Source organism: Schistocerca americana, chromosome 1 (genome assembly GCF_021461395.2).
Source record: "Schistocerca americana isolate TAMUIC-IGC-003095 chromosome 1, iqSchAmer2.1, whole genome shotgun sequence".
In the NCBI taxonomy this organism is placed as follows: domain Eukaryota; kingdom Metazoa; phylum Arthropoda; class Insecta; order Orthoptera; family Acrididae; genus Schistocerca; species Schistocerca americana.
The window spans coordinates 1,106,633,899-1,106,658,905 of NC_060119.1; positions in this window are offsets into that span (position 1 = coordinate 1,106,633,899).

A 25,007-nucleotide genomic window follows, 5' to 3' on the forward strand; every position below is an offset into this window, starting at 1 on the left:
TCTGTCTGCGCAAACGTCTGCGCACATCACATCTGCGCAGACAGATCGTTGCGTGTGGACAGAAGATTTGCACCAACCTGAGGTGTGTGCAAACCTGGAAGTTGGAGTTGGAGGTTTGAGCGAAACCTCTCAAATGTGTGGGTTCAAACCACATCTGCGCAGACAAGTTGGAGCGTGTGGACAGGAGATCGCCGCAAATCTGGCGCGAAACAGCTATTTGCTCAGTCCAGTGTTTGCATTTGTGCGCACAGGGCATTAAAATGGCATATACTCGTCAGTGTTCTCGAGAGTTTGTAAGTGAATTTATTGAAATATATAGAAACCACCAATGTTTGTGGAAGATTAAAAGTAAAGAATATAGTGACCGAGACAAAAAGATAGCTGCATACAATGCTCTAATTGAAAAATTGCGGGCAGTTGACGCCTCGGCAAACAGAGAAACAGTAATAAATAAAAAAATTCGTTGCGAACTGTTTACCGAAAAAAGTTATCCAAAGTTCAGAAATCTAGAAGATCTGGTGTAGGAGTTTTGTATGCTGGAACAAAAGTTTGTAACAGGTTGCTTCTACACCGTAGCAAACTGAAAATGCCTGCTCAGAAACAAAGTAAACCATAGCTCATTGGCCATGTAGGTATATAATCGCTAATAATATAGGCCTACTGTGTTTCTAACAGGTCTACAACACCAAATATATTATCTGTAACTTGACAGACTTAATTTACTTGACTTGCCTTCATGAACTCATCCTTCAGGACAGCGTAAATAGCTTTACATGTGTTGGGTATTATTTCACTCAACGCTTGTTTCGATATTGCAGTTGAAAATTCCAAATCCGTGTAGCTCCTTCCTGTTGCTAGGAATCTTAATGTTACCGCCAGCCGTTCATGAGGAGAAATTGCCCTTCTCATACAAGTATTTTTTTCTCATAATATGAGGGGTTACAAGCTTTAAGAGATAATTATAAGTTTCGACATCCATCCGCAAATAATTTCGACAGTCGTTAGGTTCGCCCTGCAACTCTCGCAGTAAATTTACGTGAGAAAACTGCTTTCGCTTTAGCAGCCACTGTCTACACCATTTTGACCGCTTTCTCTGTTTCCTGCAGTTGGTCTGGATGTTTTTTGCAACACAAGTTACGAACGCAGGCCACAACAGAACTTCCTCCATTTCTATACTTCAAAATAACTGAATTAAATTTTTGATGTTTACGGGGAGCGTAGTCGCTTGCTACTGATATTTCTTTTCTACACCGATAGATGGCGGGCGAGTAGTAGATTGGGGTTTGTGTCGTGTGAACACACCACATTTGCAGCGATCTTTTGCATGTACAGACATCTGCGCCGATGTTTGCGCAGACAGATCGTTGCATGTGGACCGGGCTTTATTATTCTTGGTTGTTCGCAGATGACACTAGCATAATTATAAGTGATGATAAAAAATCATTAACCACCACAACTGATATAGTCCTGAAATATATTCAACATTGGTTTAATGCTAATGAGTTAACACTTAATCTAAGTAAAAAAAAAATTATATACAGTATGGCAAAGCAACTCAAGATATGGACCTCCAGTTAAAACTAATGGATAAGAAGATAGAGAGTGTACAATCCACAAAGTTTTTGGGCATGCACATTGATCAAAACTTAAGCTGGAAAGACCCTCGAGTATGCAGCACGGACTGTACTAGACTAGTGTATTTTGCTTACTTTCAGTCTATCGTGTCTTACGGCATAGTGTTCTGGGGTAAAACTAAATCAAGCTTAACAGATATCTTCAAATTTCAGAAAAGAGCTATACGAATCATAACACATAACTCTCCAAGAACTCATTGTAGGCCCCTTTTCAAAGAACTGCAAATACTCACAATACCATCACTGTATATTTTTAAAAGCATTCTGTGTACAAGAGCACATATGAAAAATCTACGTACAAATGAGGACTGCCATAATTATAATACTAGAACTCGTAAGAATTTGTATGTAGAAAGGGTAAGGACAACACAAACCCAAAAGCAGGTAAGTTATTTTGGAATAAAACTTTACAATGCTCTGCCAGTGTACAGGATGGAAATAATAGATGAAGTAAAGTTTAAGACTGAGCTTAAAAATTACATTTTAAGCAAAACTTTCTATGACGTAGATGAGTACTTTGATTGTGTGTAAATTTATTGCCAAAAATTTTAATTTATATGTCTAAATTTGTACTTTTAAAAAATGCCTTGAAAGTGATATTCCATTATTATGTCTGTACTAGTATGATAACTTTCTTGTGACAATTCCTACATCATGTAAATGATTTACAGGAAGATAATGAAATGAAATGAAATGAAACTACATAGAACTTCAACATAAAGCCTCCCTTCCATATGCACCACCACAAAATCACGGAACCACATCGTACGAAAGGATGTCTTTCCACAAGTACCATATGATTTTCTACTTGCACTGTATTCAAGATGACGTCACCTGAAACAAGGCGTATAAATGCAAATGTGCAGATTTTAGGGCGATTCACACTTGATGGAACGCAGCGTCGCGTCACATGAGAACTTTCCACAAAGCATTTCAAATGGCAGCATTCGCACAGGCCGTCAATTGTATGGAACAGAACGGTACTGGATGTCACCGTCGAGGATTCTCGTGAAGAAAATTTTGACGTTGATGCCTATGAGGGGAACTGTGTAGTCGTCTGATAACATTGGTAATTAATGTTTTTGTCACGCACTCTCACGTTATAGCACTGGATTTTGTGCCATTGCATTTGTTAATCTTTATTTTGCATTTTTATTGTATTTGGTTTTTTTTTTTTTTGGTCCAGTAAATAGTCCACATATTGTACAGCACATCAGTTCTTGGACCGGTCAATGCCAATATATCTTCATGTTTACATGATGTTTGCTATCTATTAATGAAGCCAATTTTTTTTACTCTCTGACATATAATCAAACCTCTTTAACTAGAAAATTACAAATGAAAATATAAGTAAACTGTATACGCTGCAAGAAGATAATAATATTTACACAATATTTTCGTGAGTGATAAAGAATGTGGCTTTTACAACAAACATTAATTTCAAAAATGGTTCAAATGGCTCTGAGCACTATGGGACTCAACTGCTGTGGTCATTAGTCCCCTAGAACTTAGAACTACTTAAACCTAACTAACCTAAGGACATCACACACATCCATGCCCGAGGCAGGATTCGAACCTGCGACCGTAGCAGTCGCACGGTTCCGGACTGCGCGCCTAGAGCCGCGAGACCACCGCGGCCGGCTAACATTAATTTCTTTAGGCTCTCAAAGATTGTGGAGGCACTCTTCCTGCTTATAGAAGCAATGCATTAATAGATATACAGGGTGAAAAGTATTTAAACCGACAAACTCTGGGAGGTTGTAGGGGACATCAAAACAAATATTTTTCCCTAATGTCATTTTTTCCTATGAGGAGTATTTAAGCCGGTAGAAGAAGATTTTTCTGGCTGCAAATTAATTAAACCAACAAACACTTTTCCATTTTTTTATGACCAAGAGACAACACTTTAACACAACCCAATTTCTATTACAGTAGATTTTCAAAAATGCCTCCATTGACACGTAAACAAAGGTTACACCGTCGGATCATGTTCGGTCTGACAGGCAAAAACCCCAGGAGTATCCTGAATTGTTCCTGCTGCTGCTACTATCCAGGCAACCAGATCCTCTTCTGATGCAACAGGAGTTGCATAAACAAGGTTGCGCATCTCTCCCCACATTAAAAAGTCCAGAGGGGACATATCTGGGGATCGAGCAGGCCATGGTACAGGACCACTTCTACCAATCCACGTTTCTGGGAACCGTTGGTCCAGGAATCGACACACACGACGATTGAAATGTGCTGGTAATCTGCTAAATGACCTGGTCTCATGCAGACGCTGGTACACAGCAGCAAAGGTCGTATGATGTGGGATACGGCAATTAGGATGTAGTACGCACCAACCATATCAATGTACTCACTTCAGGTGTATCGTTTCATTAGTAAACAAAGACAATGCACTATTACACTGGTGGACAGCAGTTGCCTACAACTGAAGAGCATAATATGCGCTCTAACAACTGAATATCGTAAAACGGACTCTTAACAACTGAAGAGTGTAATACGGCCTCCACCGGTTTAAATAATCCTCATAGCAAAAAATGACATTAGGGAAAAATATTTGTTTTGATGTCCCCTACAACCTCCCAGAGTTCATCGGTTTAAATACTTTTCACTCTGTACTTTTCATACTGTTTTCAATTTTTTAGATCATTTATTACTTTTTCTTTTGGAAATTTATTGTAAATGATTTTACTGTGGTGTAATGTTCCTTTTTGGCAGAAACTGATTTTAATTTCGAGCATGTGAAAGTTAGTTTTCTGTTCTGTGTTATGATCATGAAGATTTTCATTTTTGAGGAGGACACTAGGATTTGTTATTGCATATTTCTTAATGAACATTACACTTTCACAGATACAAACGCATGTAAGAGGAAGTTTCTCCATCTTTTTAAATAGTGATATGCAGGGTTTGTTGCTTTTTGTTCCAGCCATTATTCTCACTGTTCTTTTTTGTATCCTGAAGAGTTTTAAGCAGGATGGCGACTTACTCCGAAAGTGATCCTATACCTCAGAACACAATGTATATTGGAATGATAAACAATCATCAGACAGTGCTTGGGACAACAGTTTTCAACCACTCTCATTATACATCGCATGGTACTTGGTTTCTTCAATATCCCATCAATGTGAGTCTACCCTATGGTCAGATCCCCTGAAATTTTGTATTAGCTACACTTGCAATATCTGTGTCTCACATCTGAATTTTTATATCCTCTTCACTTTCTCTCTTGACATTATTAAAATTTAATACTTCTGTTTCACTTTTATTTATTATTAGTTTGTTTTGGTTGAACCAGTTTACATCATCATTTAATGTCTCTGATAGTGTTGTCTGTAACTACTATTTTACTTTGTTTTCATGACAAACTGCAAATGTTCCTGAACAACTTGAATAAGTTTTCCATTGAGTGTTGTTCCATAGGAAAGGCCAGATAGTAGAAAGGGAAAACTGATTTAGGTTTTACAATATCTGAACACTGTGTATAAATAAGATTGTAAATTGATGAAGCAATTTTTGTTAAATAACCTGTAGTCAGCTGTATTGAAGAAGAACAGTAAAGTTTTTTATGGCATTATTTGTTCTGTATGAAAAAAAAAATGGACAAAGTAAATAGGCTCTATGTATTCCCTTATAAATATTGGTTGATGTGTTTCATGTGTATATCTGCATTAGCAAACAAAGGTTGATGTTTCGAAACTGATGTGTAGTAAGATATGATTTCATTATGCGTTGCAATGGTTTCGCTGGCTCCTGGTTATTTGCTGTGTGTGTGTGTGTGTGTTTTTGTCTTAAATGTTGTTAATAAATTATGCATACCAGAACCCAAACATTGGTGGCCACCAATGCTTTGAGCAGCGCTGCTTCGTAAACTCAGACTGGAACAAAACATCAACTACGCTGTGGCTTTTCCACATTATGGAACAGAACAGAATTATGTATAATGGAGGATCTGACACGAACTGTTGATGTCCCTACAAATCCACTCATCAACCATATCATAGTCAAGACTGGATCTGAGAGTGGAGGGTGGGGGCAAATGGGCGTATCTGCCCCAGGTAGCAATTTCAGGGGTCACCAAATCCATATTCTTGAAGACAAAAACATTGTTTCACAAGGCACCTAGTATTCAGCACATGTTAGTCTAGCTGGAAAAATTCATATGATTTTGAAACGCATCTCCGTTGGTTTTTGAACATTTTCGAACACATCCTAAGTTGATTTCTGAATGAGTCATAAGTTGATGTTTGAATGCATGCATAGTGTATGTGATGTCTTTGTCAGGGGAATCAGTGTCACATCTAGAAATAACAAACTTTCCCACAGACAAAGATGGGGCTATACAAAATGAGCCAAATAAACACGAATAGGTGAATGCCAATCACTTTTTGTTTGTGTGGTTGGTTGGACGCGTGAATGATCAGCATTGTTATAATTATTAGTGAATTCCAGGGATTCAGACTACCAAAGTGGAAATAAATGATTAACAGGAACAACAGGTAAGAAAGATTACATATTCTTTGTACTGTTCTCGGGTCTCCAGCCGGGTGCAGTCGTTTTCAAACCAAGATATTTCGACAGCGTTCCTTGCCATCATCTTCAGGTGATACCTGCAGACTGAGCGTCTCTGCTGAATCTTCTCCGCTTTATACTCTGATCGCTCCCCACCCCTTCCCCCGCGTTCTCCCGCACGCGGCGCTGCACGGAGGGGTGGTGGGGATGGGCTGGCTGCTGGCTGTGAACTGTGGACCATCAGATATGCTGTGACCTCCATCGGGCGCGGAAGTTGCTTTGGGTCAGCACTGTGCTTTTAGTTGGCTGAGTGCTGGGTCCCAGGCTTTACTGAGGTTGAACCCAGCGTCTCTGTTGATCAGCCCATCAGCTACACGTATTTCAATCGCCTCCTTCAGACACAGCTCCAAAAAGATGAGGTCTGCAATAAAACTTCCGTTTTCGCGTACTCCATAGTATCTCCATGTAATGTTCCACAACCGCAGATTTTGTAGGCTGCTTCAGTTCAGTGTGCTTTTCTGTGTTCCTGGCATCTTTCTTCGATTGCCCGTACAGTTTGCCCAATGATGCCTTACCTCATTTACACGGAATACGGCAAACACCCGGTTTGCGGAGCCCCAGATCATCTTTTACTGTACCTAGCAGGGCACGCGTTTTCGGAGGTGGGCGGAAGGCACATTTGATGTTACACCGAGCCAGAATTCTGCCGATTTTGTTGGATACTTTGCTGGCGTAAGGCAGGTACGCCATTGTCTTCTCGTTGTCTTCGTTCTCTCTCTGCTGGGCTTATGCATTCTGCCCGAAAGCACGTCGAGTTTGACTTTCGTTATATCCGTTCTGCTTGAAAACGTCCTAAAGGTGGTTAAGTTCTCGTTGTAGGCTTTCCTCATCCGATATTGCACGGACCCTGTGTACCAGTGTTCGCAGTACACACCCTCACACTGTTAAGGATGATGGCAGCTGGTAGCGTTGAGATACAGATCAGTGTGGGTTTCTTTCCTGTATGCACTGTGTCCCAAGGTGCTGTCCATTTTGCGCTTGACTGGGACTGAAATAGTTATTTTACCTGCGGAAAAAGGAAATGCAACTGTACTGCTTCCATTATCAGAATTCAATCACAAAATGTATGACCTACTCGAGGACCCAGCATACAGAAAACTGAAGGGAGTCCCGACCAACAGGGTGAAAAAGAAGACTATTGAGCTTCTATCGTAGAAAGCACTTCGACATTATGGCCGCCTTGCTTTCTACGATACACTGGTGACACCTTCCTGATATGGCCTCATGGTGAAGATACACTACAGCAGTTCGTCGATCATATGAATGGTGTCCATCCCAACATTAAATTTACTGTCGAGACGGAGAAGCATGGCAAGATACCATTCTTGGATGTTTTGGTTGAACGGAAGGCAGGAGGCCAGCTTGGTCATTCAGTGTACCGGAAACCAACACACACTGATCGGTACTTGAGCGCCAATAGCTTCCGCCATCCTGTACACAAGAAAGCAGTCCTGAACACATTGGTTCATAGAGCCAAGATTATCTCTGACAATGACCACCTACAGTCTGAATTTGCAGAACTTAAAACGTGTATTCGGGGAAAATGGATACAGCAAAAGAGACATCGCAAACACTTTTAAGGGCCGCCGACGAAAGACACCTGGTGAATCAATAGAAGAGGCCAAATGAACTGTATTCCTGCCATACTGTGAACCAACTAGCAGCAGGTTAGGACGTCTGCTACAGAAACATGGGCTTAGACCAGTGTTCCGGCCCGCGCCCAAAATACAAGATATGTTGCGCCCTGTTAAAGACGACATTGCTCTTCGAGTGACCAGTTTGTATGGTGTACCCTGTGAATGTGGCAGCATGTATATTGGACAAACAATTCGCACGGTTGTGGAGTGTTGTACTGAGCACAAGCGCCATATAAAACAAAGGGAGATTGGCAAGTCGGTCATAGCGGAGCATTGCCTAGAAAACGGACATAAAATACTGTTCGAAAATACAAAAGTGTTGGCTCATGCGTCTACATATTGGGACTCCATTATAAAGGAAGCGGCTGAGATTCGTTTAAACAACAGTTTCAACAGAGACCAGGGATACACACTCAGTAGGACATGGGGGTGGGCGTCGGACATCGAAAGAAAGCAAAGACAGATGCGCGACGCGGGAGCGGCAGTTTCAAACGTGGCACCTGCCCCTGGCGCTACCATTGTTGTAATGCGAGATAAAAAAATTTCCAGGAAAGAATGATGAAAGGAATAAAACCTACCTTGATCACTATCGCTACTTCCTGAGGTCTCGCTGATGCTACTGCAATCATCTGCTTGTATTGGCAACGGTTCTATTTCTACATCAAGACAGCGAGCTCTTTGTGTATAACAGTTTTCAAGTTTCTGTACGTGAATCACTGAATTCCTCCAGACACTAAGGGGAACACATTTTCAGAGTGGGGCAGCACAACTGTAAAGTATTTTTTAATCTTACAGTTCTTGTACTCCTTTGTTAGCTTGTCCTTGACAAATACCCAAAGTTGTTCAATGGTGTTGAGTTTGCAGTGTGTCACAGGCGACCACAGAAGTTTAACTTCCTAGACCACTAAGTGCAGTACACTTTCCAAAAGGAGTTCTTGTGATCTGAAGTGCGGTCGCATATGCTCCAGTGGGCCAGCTTTAGTAAATTCCTCGTATGATGTGGCATTAGATGGAAGCTCTACATTATTTCATTCCATCCATTCAATAACATAATGCTTTCTCCATTTCATAGATGTATTCGTGACACTGGATTTATCATTGTGTGTTATGGAGCATGATCTAAAACAATGACAGATTTGTATGGTAACTTTTTGGACACACTCTTGAGCAACTCTTTGTTGTGTCTGACATTCATCTCAGAATGATAATCTACACCTCATTTTTGCCTAATAAAACACAGGCCAGCTTTTGGCATGAAATTATCTTCATTCTAAATGTGACCCACTACAATTCTTTTTCCAGAATCGGACGATGTTTTAATTCCTCCTTTGCAGTCATCCAGCTCTTGAACACTTCCTCTGTGATAATCGTATACGTTTTCTGATGCACAACGCATTTTTTGCTCCTGCCATCCAAACTTCATGGAATCACTTGCGCCACATAAACTCTCATCAGTGTAATAAATGATCCATCCAGTGTTTTGCAGGTGTATTATTTCCCTCAAGAAATGTTCTTTCTCCTGCTACTCCATTATTTTCCATCAGCACAGGTTTTCTTGTTGAATTCTTGGTATTCGAAGTCCAGTTCCCGAATAGCACGCCAAGGGGTTGTTTCATGCAGATCATGAAAGTCTTCTGTTAAATCCAGCCTAGTCGTCGATTATGGGGTGTCTTGGAAAACTGCTTTCTCAGATCGCTAGACAACATTCAAACAAATCGTATTAATGAGTTTTACTACATACGAAAAGAATGCAGTACTCAACTCTGTGTTACACAGATGTGTAGCAAACAAAGAGCGACAGACAAAATAAGAAATCTCTTCAGTATAACGATTCCCAAGTCCATGTTACATAGTACAAGGAAGTGATTAGAGTTCACTTCTATCCAAGTTGCTAGTCTTAAAGCTGCTGTAGAACTGTGTCGCGACCAGTCGGGCGCGGTGCTTATGACCTCTTCACATAGGGGCCACTGCTGTCACGTTGTCCTCCTGGAGAGGGCCCAGTCAGCGTGCGATTTGCTGACGTCCTCTCACAGCCATCTTGTCTCTGTCATTCCCGACTGGCGTGCCAGCGCTTGACTTTACGCCTTAACATCTTCGACTTTTCTAATATGGCTGCTACTGAGGGAAATATGGAGGTAGTACCTCCATGGAGGGAAACTGCAGGTTTGTTAGAGCAGTTACCAGAAAGCGCCAGACAACAGGCATGCGCAGCTACGATGACATAGGCAGCCCGTGCTTGGTGCTTGCTCTGCTCATACGCTTTTCGTCGTATTTCTGGTGGAATTTCGTGCGTGGTGGGGCATCACGTGACCATATGCAGCCGTGTGGCATGTTGTTAAGAGTACATACTGAGTTGTACTTAGAGCAATTGTTTTATCATATCCCACACAGATAAAGGATGCAAATAAGGAAGCAGTTCTTGGCAAAATATCATTTCAAAATTAGACTGCACAGCTTGAAATACCATAAAATTTTGGTAAGGGGTGACTTTGACTTTTTTTTTAAGTCGTACTCTGCAATATTGTTATGTAGCATTTCCAATAGGTTTACATCTACACAGCACTACAAAAAGCTAGTAGGATGGAATTCAAATTTCTTGCAACGAAAAATAAATAAATAAATAAATAAAAATAAAAAAAGACAGTTTTTTGTGTAGCTTACTTACACCGGAATAAAGGACAACAAATTTCATGACTACTTCAAAATGTGAAAAAATTAACATGGTTGTCCGTGGGGCAAAGAAACTGTACAACTGGCAGTTTATATTCTACTCTAGGAATAAATATGAAGCCATGTGGGGAGTTAAAACGATAAAATACGGTATGCTGCCAGTCTAAAATTTAGCATAGAATGGCATTCTATAAATTTAAGACGTAAACCCATAGTAAGAAATAACTTCAGGCCTAGAGGAAGTACTAGACAAGTGCCTTATGATCGAAAAACACTTTCACAGAAGGCAGATTTGTAAAATTCTGCTACAGCTGTCATTATATTTGAAACAAAATATTTAGTTCAAAACTACTGACCAAATTTGCCAACTTAGTCAGTTTCAAGTCAATGTTTACGTATGTTCGTATGTATATAGCAGTAAGAAATCTTACAGAGTCATAAAAGGAACGGGACATCAGAGACTACTCCAGCAGCATCGGAATTTCACAAATCATACTAAACTGCTTCATTCCGCTCTAATTGCACATTTCTATGTCTAGATGCACTCTGAAGTACCTGATATTCAGCTTTTCATGTGGTTTTCGTGACACCAATTTTCTTGGAGGTCCGGTACTGTATTCTCATGTTTGGTTCTTTATTATGGTATAACGTCATTCGTCCCAGAAAATGAAAATTTGCACTTTAAATTGAACGAGGTTGAAAGTAGCCAATAGTGCGGAAAGAAACACATCGTTTCAAATAATCTAACTGCCTCAGCAGGAAGAAAAATAATAGAAGCAAATTTCTCTATAAAACAGACAGATTGCTAATAACGTGGAAATAATATAAAATCAGGAAATTGAAACTACTAACTTATTTTGGTCTTTCATGATTATGAGAATGTATATTAATTCACTTGATGGCTCCCGGCCACAGAAATCTGTTTTAATTTCATTTGACGTGGGAGCTGTAAATGAAGACACGAAATATATACACAGGTCACGTGGGGAAGGACCTCCCCCCCACCCCCCACCCCCACCCCACTATAACTCCGCATGCTCTGCGCATTCGCGAATCTGGCAGCTTGGGCGTGCCAGAAAAATTTTTCCGGGTAGCTTCTGGCTACTTACTGCTACTGCTCATACAGCAAACAGCCATGCTTCAAGTAGCCAGAAGCGGGAGGAAGGCACTGCTCATACGCGAATTCAGTTCTGCGCATGCGAACGAGCCCGCTGGCAACTGCTCATACGAACAGCGTCCTGTTCAAACTCATCCAATGTCAACTTCTGTTGCATACCAGAACTTTTTTTTGATGATACAAAACATTAAATTTCCCTGTATTATAACGAAACTCGCTTCACTGGACTTTCATTAACACTGAGGCATTCAAAATTTTCTTTACTCGCTGTGATATGGAACTGTTCTTTTTCCGCCTCGAAGTAAGCACATACACTGATCACTGCAGATATTTCACAACTCTGTAAACGACGCATGGTTTCACAAATGTACAAGGCAGATAATTATTTTACGAGGACTGTCTCACACGAGTATGCAACAACGAATGGGAGCACGATTTTTCCTGTCTGATGGAAAGCTCCGATGTAATCAATACAACGATGAACAATGAAGTGGAAATACTGTTCAGAGGTCTGGCAGCACAGCATATGTGAGCGCGAGGAGCATGAAGACGCAAAAGCAAATAAATTAAAGATGTAATGTCAGCGCTTTATGTAGATTTATGTGTATCAAAAACGCAACAACTGTGAAAGGCAACAACAAAGCTTGGATTTACGCATCGTGTCTTGTTAATATGCATCACTACTAAGTGAACTGCAACAATTTACAGCCACCATTCTTAGAACAAAACGACTAATCGTAAAGCAACGAAAATTCTGCTGCAAATGGAAAAAGATTGCATTTTTAAACTGTAAAAGGAGATATTTCTTCTGGCTACACTCCGACTTCTACGACTCCTCAAAGTTGACAGATATCGAAATATGCTCTAAAAACTACTCTTTATATTCAATATTCCGGCGTTTGACGCCCTCATTTCAACTAAAACGTAGTATTCCAGCAGAAAATAAAAGTAGATTTCCACGATTCTGCCAAGGTACAACACATCGATGTTCGTCATTCGGAGTGACCAGAATATTATCTCAAACTCAAGGGTGAGTCATTATGGAATTGGTAATAGATGGAGGAATCACACTAGATAGAACTGGTTTAAGGTCAGCCAACTCGATTGCCAGTGAATTATTCGGCAGCATGCCTAACGACCTAACCTAGGCATCAAACTTCGTTCAAAATTACGTTCGCACATTCGCCAACTATGTCCACCCACATTGAGGAACAGCAACACTGCCATTTCATTTTCGCTGACCTCTGGAAATGTAACGAAGTTTTTGTTAGACATGACGCTGTGCACAAGCCTTTACAGCCGCCATATGATGGACCATATACAGTCCTTAGTTGAGATTAGAAGACAATTAAGATCGATGTTAATGGTACGTGAACTAAGATTTCTATCAATTGCCTTAAACATGCTTTCTGCACTTCCTATGCTGGTACCTGAAAACTGGAAAAGCCTCAGTGGATGCCAGACAAAACGCCTGATGGTTCTACTGCAGACCTGGCATAATCAGCCACCCCTCCACCCCTCTTCCTATTATCGCAGACAAGATGTGTCAGATGCCAGACAAAACGCCCAACCAATCGACTTGGCAGGAGTGCCTGCCCCTCCTCTGTCATCACCAAATTTGTGGACCATGTGCGTTTCAATAGAAAACACCATTTGAGCTTGGGGGAAGGGGGCGGGGAAGGTGAGTGATGAAGTGTGATGAAGGCTTGGTTCCATTAAGTGCTGCAGTTTTTCCACTGACTCCTGTTTATTCTCTGTCCTCGTATCTACTTCTTTGTTTTTAATGTTACGTTCTGGTTCTTGAGTTGTTCACACTTTCACAAGTGTGTGTGTGTGTGTGTGTGTGTGTGTGTGTGTGTGTGTGTGTGTGTGTGTGTGTGAATGAAATGTTGTTAATAAAGTATTCAAGCTGAAGCTGCAACAAAATGTTGTTTCCTTTCTGAGCAATTTACCACATAAAATTATTAATAATATACTTCATGAAGTTTGTTTTGGCCAGTAATAAACTTCATTGTTATTGTAAATTCGATATTGTACTCTAATTTTTAGTACCGCTGATGGAATTGCATAACATCAGTTTCACCATTACATGCTGGGCTAAATGAACTGACGTTTTATTGACATTAGGCCTAGTGTGAACCATCAATGATTTGACAATGGCGTCACCTGACGGTCCATCTGATCCTTTGATATCTAGCATGATCCGACCTTTTAATTTGAGAGTTTACAAAAACGTTAAAGAAAAAACTTGGTTCCACAAATCATCTGAGGGCATCAACCAGCTAATAACTAGTGCTGTCAACAGATGATGAAGTGTCGTTCAAAAAGTAAATGAATAAGTAAAATTACTTCCGAATTCTTGGTGAATTTAATTTTATGGGCATTAAACTGCAGTCTAACATACGTTTCTGTGCCTAAAGCGTCATCTTGTTTGCAAGATGACATGACAGGTATCGTTAAGTTAAAAGTAATGATCAGATGCCAGGCAACTTCAGACATTAAATTCACTGTATTACGCTAACTGCATTCCTCAAAGCCCAGTATCTAAGTTTTTATGTGGTATCATGGCTATGCACGTCAAATGGCAGCAGTCACACAGGCTATGAATGACACAGACTGGGGCGTACCTATCTCGATTTCTTGGGAAGAAAGTTTTGATGTTGATTTTGGTGGGGAGGAACTGTATCGTCGTCTGCTAACATCAAAAGTTAACCTGTTTTTGCCATGCTCATTCAAATAGTAGTGGTTGAATTCTGATTTTGAGTCTTCTTAATCTGTATTTTGCTTAGTTTTTGTGACAAATTACAAATGTTTCATGACAACTTGGATACTTTTTCCATTGGGTATTCTTGTATGGGAGATGCCAGATATCTGAAATGAAAACTCAGATTTTACAGTAACTGAATAGAGCTGACACTTATACAGTGTATAAATAAAAGCATAAGTTGATGAAGCAGGTTTCATTAAACAACCTTTTATAAATTGAAAAAAATCAGCTCTATTGAAGGAGAAAAGTACAGTCGTTTGTGTTGTATTTGCTATATAGGAAAAAAAAACATAACATGTAAAGTAAATAGGCACTACATTTTCCCTTATAAATATTGTTTGATGTTTTTGTACATATATATATTTTCGCTAGCAAATAAATGTTAATGTCTTGAACTTTTGTTTCACTCCTCAACAATTTACAATGCAAAATTAAACAAGAATATCCATTATCAAGTTTGCTTTGAACATAAACAATTTTTTTCATTGCTGGTTTCTTAATTCCAATACTATTCTACGACTTTTCGTATCACTGATGTTGTAATTTTACGTTCACTACTTGGTAGTGGGTTAAGTGAAGTAATGTTTTGTTGATGTTCTGTCTAGTATGATCCTTCCATCATTTTATGCTGACAGCATCTGTCTTTCTGTACCATTTTGTTGGTGTCTAATGCGAATCAGCCTTAAATATAATTTTTCTTTTACTTATTTTTGTTTCTTAACTTTGTTCTACTGTACAGAATCAGCAATCATTTGCTTTCAATGTGTGAATGAACACACAAATTTTCTGTTTTCGTTTTATTTTAATATCTACATTCAGTGACTAAAGTAAAAACTTATTAGTATTATGCTGAACTCATGATACTTTTATAATACTATGCATCCTACAGTTAAGCAAACCTCACCAAATCCATATTATCATTTACAGTAGTTTTGGAATACGCCTTGTTTCTGAAAAATACCCTTTGTTATGTGAAAAAACATACTTTGTTACTTTAATACATGCAAGTAGTTATAATGAATTGATGATGATGGCAATATGGTTCCTATCAAAAGACTTCAGTATATTTTGGCAGTTTACAAAATATTTAATTGCTTGGTTGAATATAAATCTCAGTTTCTTTGCTATGAATTAACTATTTACATACACAAACGACTGAAGACCTGTGCTGTCAAACAAGCAAAAGCAGAATAAGTGCAGAGCCAACTACTGGCAGTTGCTGAACCTGTTGGATGATGGTGGAAAAAGGTGCACAAGATCAGTAAGTTGAATGGTAAATGTACTCAGATTGTACAGCTAATGTCTCATGAAATTCCAGTCACCAACTTTCTCCTCCGAATACGAAAATATTTTGTTGACACTGACCTACATAGAGAGGAACGATCACCATGATAAAAATAAGGGAAATCAGAGCTCGTACAGAAAGATATAGGTGTTCATTCTTTCGGCGCGCTGTACGAGATTGGAATAATAGAGAATTGTGAAGGTGGTTCGATGAACACTCTGCCAGGCACTTAAATGTGATTTGCAGAGTATCCATGTAGATGTATATGTAGATGTTTTGAACAGAACTTTACAATGAGCTTGGTTACTAGTGTGCCCGCAACAGCATGCATACCTAATATTACCAAAACACACACTTAAAATGGGATTTTCCAGTGCTCATACCTCAGGTGCTATTGGTGGGTTAAAAGGTAGGGTCAAGTGTTTTGGATAGCTCTTGTACTAGGGACCATTCGTATACCCAACAGAAAATTCTTTTCCTCCTGCTTAGGTAAATGGAGCAAATCACTTCATTCTTTTTGCACTTGGTGTGGTCTATTGAGGGCTTGATGGGACTTATGAAGACACCATTAGTTCACGGGTGATCCCGCGGAAAACCCACAAAAAAGTTTTTTTACCACAGTTTCGCCGTCACCAGCAGACCAAAACCCTGCCGAGGATACCAAGATGGCTATGCACAGGAAATGGCTGAGATTTTTATGATATTTTCCTAAGATCCCGATGAGCTTTGAAGGATTTTCTTAATATCTTTATCTGTCTCCAGGAGACACATGTTCACATTTACTCAACTTCTACACATAAAATCTGATATGAGGCGAAATATAAATAATAAATAACTGCAGAATATTCTCAAATTTTAACGGTATTTATCCAGAAGAGCCATCTCTCCGTTTTCAAACATCTTTATCCGTTAACGAGAAATAAATCAAAAACTGGTTTTTGTGGGTACCAAAACCCAGCCACAGATTCCGAAACCGCTATGCGAAACAAATGGCTGTTATTTTTATGGTGTATTACTGAGATCCCAATCTCGAACGATCTTGAAAATTTTCTTCATATCTTTATTGTTTCTGAGATATAGGTGTTCAAAGTTACCATATGCGTACCCATAAAATCTGATGCGAGGCGAAAGTGTAGTTTATGAAGTGACTTAACTCTGAGAAATATACTGTAAAGCGTCTCCGTTATCATCTGGGAACCCCATGTTGCAGTACTGAAGCACATGCACAATGTTTTTTTCATGTAAAATCCGATCTGATGTGTAAAATTAGTTTTGCATTATTTTAATTTCACACAAGTACACTATCCAAATTTTACTAAATACATTTGTCTTCATGTGCGTTACATGCCCTGTTGCAGCAAGGAACAGAAGGGAACCAGCGGATAAATGCTCCTATTGGAACACAAAAAATGCGAATATATTCCAGTCTATTTACAAGACTGTGACAGAAAAGTAAGGTACCAGCTTCATTTTACCTTCCTCATCAGCTTTAAAAATTTTCCCAAACATTTTGGCATGCCAACATATTAGCGCTTCATTATGCTGAGAGAGAAGACAGTGGCAAAAAGACAGAAAATTAATAAATACTGGAAGATAGTAAACAGTGGAAAGAAGTAGATAATAAAAGTGAGAGAGACAGTGAGGGACACAGTGACAGTGGAACATAGTAGACAAAGACAGAACCGTGCTAGAAAAAGAGTGAAACGAGATAGTGCCTCAGGTGGGATAGGGCGAGAAGCAATAAAGAGAGAGAGAAAGTGAGTAAGAGTCATTGATAATGAGAGAGAGAGAATATGACAATGACGACAAATAAGAGAGAAATACTGACAGTGAGAAGACAGCAGCAGTAGGAAGGAAGGACTGAGATATTAGCCATAAGAGAGGGCAACCAGAAGACAATGACAGTGAGAGGAGACTGTAATAGCAGGACAAAACGAATGGGATTGTGGCTGAGACACTGCAAACAGCAACATAGATAAACAAAGAGATAATAACTGTGTGTTGGGGTGAATGAAGGAGTGGGAAAGGGCAATTGGAAGTGTGTGACCAACTTACAGTGATGGACTAATGGATGTGAATGAGCTACAGTTAGGGGACCTTGTGGGAGCTTGATGTGAGTTGCATTCTAAATAAAAAACATGAATAAGTTTGGATGCCAAATTTTTTGAGAAAATTTTTAATGATGCTGATGAAGGTAGAATGAGGCAGCTGGTACTGCCTTTCTCAGTCAGAGTCTTTTAAACAAAAAGGAACATGACGAAAGAGTTCATGGGTGAACAGCTAACTGCTAGTGTCTAATGGGCACAATATTTCGTCCAGCGACCAGGTTACCATAGCCAGGTGCACTGACAAACTGACTGCTGAGGCGCCAGCGCTGGGCTTTTATCTCCTCTCCCCTCCAGGTGTTCCAAACGCGGCCTGTGCCCAGGCGAGGAACGTTCAGCATCCGTTCCTTTCGCAGTCCACGTCCAGGGGCGTGTGCTGGCGGTGTCTTCTTTGTTGGAGGTGATTAATGCCCAGCACTGGTGCCTAGGTGGTCAGTTCGCCAGGGCACCTGATGGTGGCAACGTGGTCGCTTTTTGAAATATTCAGCTGTTCACCTGTGAACTCTTTCATCATGAAGTACACAGGGAGAAATTGAAGAATCACAATCAAAAACATATTCCTGTTTTTTGTGCTTCGATGGGAGCATTTTTCTCCTGGTTATTCTTATGATCCTTTTCTACAGTTTGAAAATCGTATTCATCTTTGGTCCATTTGTTCCCTCAAAAGGAATGTCAATTAAGAACTGAGTGTACATATGAATAATATGTAACTACTAGAAACTGCCTGTTACATACTGATGACAGGAATTTAAGGGCATAATATGTTGATCATATTCTGTTTGTATCATCGTGCGTGTATTCTCACCACTTCAACTGAGGATCAATAATCACACCTAGAAATTTTGCATCTATCATAGTCTATAGTGGTGTCAGGTACATTTCATTCAACAGTGCTATTTTCTGCCTTCAAATTGAAATTCATGGCATTAGTCTTCTTTATGTCCACTATCGCTTAATTCCTTATTGATCAATTGTAAACTTCCATGAGGATTGTGTTTGGTTCTCTTGTTTTCTCAGTGATTGTAATGAGGAACCCCTTTATTAATGTATTTTGGTTCAGATAACTGTTTCACAAAAAGTTTATAATCACTTCAGGTATGTGTTATCTTTGGTCTTGCACCTTGTCTGTTAAGTGTGATCAGACTGAGTCATTAGTAATCCCTCTCATTCCTAATTCTTCTAGCTTATTTAGTAGAAACTTATGGTCAACAGTATGAAAATCCATAGAAAGATCTAAAAATGTAGCTTCCTGTCAGATTAAAACTGTGTGCCAGACCGAGATTCGAACTCAGGACTTTTGCCACCATTGTATTTGTTCGGGCCGAATGTCCTATGACACTTGTTGAAGTTCATCATTGATACATTAACTCAGTTTTTTTATTACAGAGGACAGCTAACCCTCTGACCGAACATGCTGAGCTACTGTGCTGGCCATCTGAGCTCCCCATGCACAACTCATGCCCTGTCCTCACAGCTTCACTTCCGCCGGTACCTCGTCTCCTACCTTCCAAACTTCACAGAAGCTCTCCTGCAAGGAGATTGCTAGTTCTGCAGCATAGCAGGAGAGCTTCTGTGAAGTTTGGAAGGTAAGAGATGAGGCTCCAGCGGAAGTGAAGCTGTGAGAACGGAGTGTGAGTCGTGCTTGGGTAGCTCAGATGGTAGTGCGTTTCCCCACTAAAGGTATAGGTCCCGAGTTTGAGTCTCGGTCCGGCACATAGTTTTAATCTACCAGGAAGTTTCATATCAGTGGACACACTGCTGCAGAGTGAAACTTTCATTCTGGATCTAAAAATGTTCCTGTGATACACTCATCTTTGTCAAGAGCATTAAGAGCCACCTTTGTGAATTCTGCTATGGCCAACTCCATAGTTCTATGACTTTGGAGACCAAATTATAATTAGTTCGCAGCTCGTGGTCTCGCAGTCTTGTTCTCACTTCCCGAGCACGGGGTCCCGGGTCGATTTCCGGCGTGGTCAGTGATTTTCACCTGCCTCGAGATGACTGCGTGTCTGTGTTGTCCTGATAATTTCATCACCATTCATGAAAGTGGGGAGATTGGACAGAGCAAAGGTTGGGAATTTGTACAGGCGCTGATAACCACACAGTTGAGAGCTCCACAAACCTAACATCATCCTCAAATTAAAATTAACTTGAAAGGATGTTTTTATTCAAGTAATTCGTTAATATGTACTTCATAATTGATTCTATTATTTGGAGAATGGTGTCAGCAAGGATATGTGCTGGTAATTTTCTATGTCTTCTGCATTACCTTTCTTTAGCAGAAGTACAACTCTTGCCTGTATGAAATACTCAGGAATTTTCCCTGATGTGAAAAATTCGTTTACTATGTTTGTTAAGGGAGCATGTATACTCTCGATGCTTTGTTTAATTCAGTATACACACTGGTACTTCATCTGAGCCGAAACCATTTTATTTCTTACTTTTTGTGCAGTTTAACTGACTTTACGTTCTATCATGTGTAGTGATCTACACACAGCAAGTATTACATCATTACAAATGATGATGTACTTGAACTGTACTTTGACCATGCACATCATTAGGTCTTCAGATATTTGATAATTTGCAGGTACATCTTTATCAAGGTAGGATGGGGCAATAAAGGTTTGTGGAGTCTCTGGCGTAAAGGGCCCTATCTTTGTACTCGATCATCTTTGATTTCTCTTTGTCTATGTTCTCTTGGCGCACTACATTTATACTGCCATGTTGTATTCGCTTGCTCCTGTGCTAAATATATGTATATTCGATGTCTAAAGTGTATTACCGCCCTACGGCACGTAATAGTCACAGGTTAATACTTCTGGTTAAAATTTGTCTGAAGTAGCAGTTTATTTGTTGACTGGCTGTACAGCTTAGAAAACCAATGATAAAACCTAACATGGCACTCCAATGAATTAACTGAATCTCTGGGTTTTGTGCTATTTCATAAATATGAAACCAAATATTTTCCACCCTAAAGTACTTTGTGGTTATTTTTAGTCAAGTAAAATAACTTTCATTCATGTTCATCAATACTACATTATCCAAATTTGAAGAAAACGTTCAGAGTTATGTTACTCATATTCTGGATGAGCCAACAAACTGCAAAACATGGGCAAAACAGTTGATGATCGATTAATGGCCCTCATTATTCTTGGAGGGATACCAAAAGTATACTGGATGGTTATAGAGTCCAGTAGAATGGATGAAAATTTCACATCACGAAACATCAAAGCGAAGTTACTAAATGAAAGTGTGGAAGAATACCTCAAGTTGGACAAACACGGCAGTGGTAGTGCCCTATTCACAAAGCATTTTAAGAAATCACAGTAGGGTTTCTCCAAAGACAAGCAAGAAAAGAAGAAAACAAAATGTTTGATTTGTTGTAAGTATGGTCACTTCAAGTCCAGCTGCCCCTAGAAGCAAGAATTGTCAAAAAGAGGATTCCAAGAGAGCAAACAAATCATTGTTTTGTGCACTTGGTATGTCTGAGTTCAACCAGAATGAGTGGATCACTTATTCCAGATCATCATCACACACATGACTTCAAGAAAGAAATGGTTTCAGAATTTTGTACCAGAAACCTGCAAACAAAAAATTATGAAGTGTGCTGATAATGTTGAATTACTAAGTGAAGGGAAAGGAGACAGTGCTGTCAATTCACCAGATATATCTTCCATCAGAAATGTTACTCTTGTCCCTGGCTTAGCCACTAATTTTATTGTCAGTTTTTGTTTGGTTCAGAAAACTCTTGTATGGCCTTGACTCTCATGATTTTGTGTTCAGCTGCCAGCATCTTCAGAACCCATCATGCATTATTATATCACTCACTATTTCATAAAAAATGGTCTGAGAAACTTCAAGACACAGTCCATGCAGGTTATCAATGGCCATAAGGTGATCAGAATTAATATGCTTTTCAAGCTTTTGCACCAGTTCATCAGTCACGGGCATCCACTTCTCTCCAATGTGAAATTCCATTCGTTTGAAAGTGAAATTCTGTACCTGTTTTGTCATTCATTGATGTGACAATCTTCTCCCCACACACTGGCATGATTTCAGATGAATTGTGGCAACACTCATTTCCTTGGTGTTCAGGTAGTGTATCACAGGTACACTTTGCAAGAGATTGCATGAGAGTGCTCATCTTTAATCATCACTAAGAGAGTCGAGACACTCCTAATGAATGTTGCCTCAATTTGTTTCAGTGTGTGCTACCATACTCAACTGTGGTAACAACTGTAAAAAAACTATTCCCTGGTAGAGCTATGGGCCTTGTAGTCCTAGTTTCCAGATATCCCTCGTACTTTGACTCGTCCGACATTTCATGTTAACCGGAAGAAATGAACCACTATTTTGGCAACAGCCAGGTTTCTACAATTTACAATACTACCGTACAAAATCTGTGTATGAAATGAGCGCAAAACTTTCAACAGTTGTGATCACATCCTGGATAGGCAGTCGTTTTATAAATATTGAACACTGTCCTTGAGGAACCTCTATTATGTTGCTGCACTATGACTGGGGTGCATGCATACAGTAATCAGCAGTGCCAATGACTGTACGTGCCAAATTAGCTGTTATGACAAAACAAGAGTCTGTACGTGAGCAATGGACTGGATTATTAACCCTATTTCAGTTCCAATAGTTATGGCCTTGGATGGATGTGTACAGGTTTCTGACAGATTTGCTCCACATAAAGACACCTGGAGGCAAGAACAACATGAGAGAGACATCTGTAGAACCCAAGGTTGCACAGAATGCTTCACAGAACTGGTGTTAGCTGTTCCACACTTCAATGTAACAGGCAAGATCAAGTCTTACCTAGGTTTATTTAAAATTATAACACAGTGCTGACAAAGTCTAATTTGTGAACTGATTATTTAACATACAATGTTATTAACTTACCCTGGGCTTTAGTAATTAATTGACCAATATCTCATATACTTCTACTCATATTAACTTTTGTCATGAGCTGTATTAATGTTGAAAGTATTTATGAGTAGGGAAACCAAAAATTTAAAGATACCTATGCTGTTTCACAGCTTGGAAGAAAATCACGTTCATGAAGTAAGTGCATAATATAGCATTACCATACTTATAGCTGCCTAGGGTCATCTGCAATATTCATTAGTTGGAACTTTTTAAAGTTGATAAATTATATTAATGATCTTATTAAACATTTTAAATTATTTTTCAAAGTGTGTTTGCTGTGCATCTGCTTCATAAAAGATTTTAAAATATCATCAAATACAATTCTTTTCTAAATCAGAAGGCATTAAGGTTCCAGTTTTTGAAAAGGAGTGTGTCAAAAATTGTTACTTCAGGTGTAAATTCTAAAGGAAAATAGTGGATTCAGTTTCATCACACAGGCACTGGACTGCAGCGATATTATACGGTGTTATTCGAAACACGGGTCCGGAAATGCATAGTTACAGATTTATTCGATCTTCAGTTCCTACAAACTGCACTGTACATCTGTAATTCCAGGTGCTACATTCTGGTTACTTATCACAGGAAATGTTCAAAGTGACCTCTTCCTGACAGAATACAGTCACTTCATTGAATTCCACACACAATAAAAAATCCCTGGTATTGTTCGTACTGAAGGAAACACTGTCAAGTGCATGCATAGAGAGTAGGTTCATCCACAACAATGGTCCAATGCACAAGAGAATGTGTCTCCATACAGATGAAAGTCCAGGTGTTTTAAGTTAGGTTAAGGAGATGGCCAAGCAACTGATCCACCTCTACCTATCAAGTGCTCCAGAAAATGTGCATTCAGGTGCCTCCAGGCAGACAAACAAATGTGTTATAACATCACTGGGCATGAAATACAGTCATCAACGGGATGCAACAAATGGCATGTATTTTAAGTACTCAGGCAATGCAGTAAGTGAACAATCTTTGTAGTTCTGTTCTATAAGTCTCCCGGGAAGTACATACAGTCCCAACAAGCAATCACCAACAGTGACAGCCCAGATGTTAATGCAGAACCTCTGATAATGAGACAACTGGATAGCTGCCTGGGGATTTGTGTCTGCCCACACATGTTGGTTATACAAATTCTGGGTTCTGTCCCTTTTGAAGGGACAACAGCTGCAAAGTTGAGCATCATAACAAAATGCGGCAGGAACCACTGGCAGAATGTTACTCTTAGAGGATAATACACAGGAGACAAGGCTTATACACACTGTAGATGGTATGAGTACAGACATTTATACGTAACGGTCTCCAGATCGCCACGTGTGGCACATTGCTCTGTGAGTCTAACTGCCTTGTGCTGATTCAAGGACTTTCCTCCACAGCTTTGAGTAGATATTTCTCGTCCTCTGGTGTTGCACGTCCTGACCGACCCACAGCTCCCAGTGGGATGTGTGAAACTCTCATATTCACAGAGAAAGCAACGAATTCCTTCAAATGTCTTTCGGTCTGGTAATCTGCAAAATGGGTAGCATTTCTGGTACAAGCAACATGCCTCCAATGCACTGCCATCCACCAAACTGTATACAGAATGCATGGTCGCAAACTTCTGGTTGGTGTATATTTCCAGACTGCAAACCACAGGCACAGGCACCACCCGACACAAATGTTTGCAAATAATCATGGACACATCAACCACTTATTTAACTGGCAATCAGTGTACTTCATCTGCACGTGCTGAAGAATGTTCAGGCCCATATCACACCGATTCACAATTTTATTACTTGTGTAACACTTGTAACTGGCGCTGTAATTTTCTTCCAGGAAACAGCACTTGTCTGCGTGCACTGTGTAACAGTAAAATGCTTGAATAACTCTATAACTATGCATTTCTGCACCCATGTTGACATATCCTGTTTTTCATGTTGTTATAAGAGGAGTCCATTCCTCAAGATTCGCCATGATGTTTCAAACCAATCTGTATAATGTGGAAAGTAACCAGTACTCAGGTAAGAAGTGATACGCAGCGAAGCACTCCAGGACCAGCCAGAAAGTTAATATGTTGTAATAACTTCACAAAAGATAGCCTTTCTATGAACATTCATTTATTTATGATAGGCTATGCTTAAGATGCACTGACTCTCTGTAATAGGGAGCACAAACTGGTTTGATAATGTATTTGCATCAGCTTAAAGCAAATATAAATGTTAAAGCCACATTATGCAAAGAAACACATTAAGTTCTAAACTTCAGTACACAAGACAACTGCTGAATGTAAAGCTCCTCTCTTGTTTTGCAAG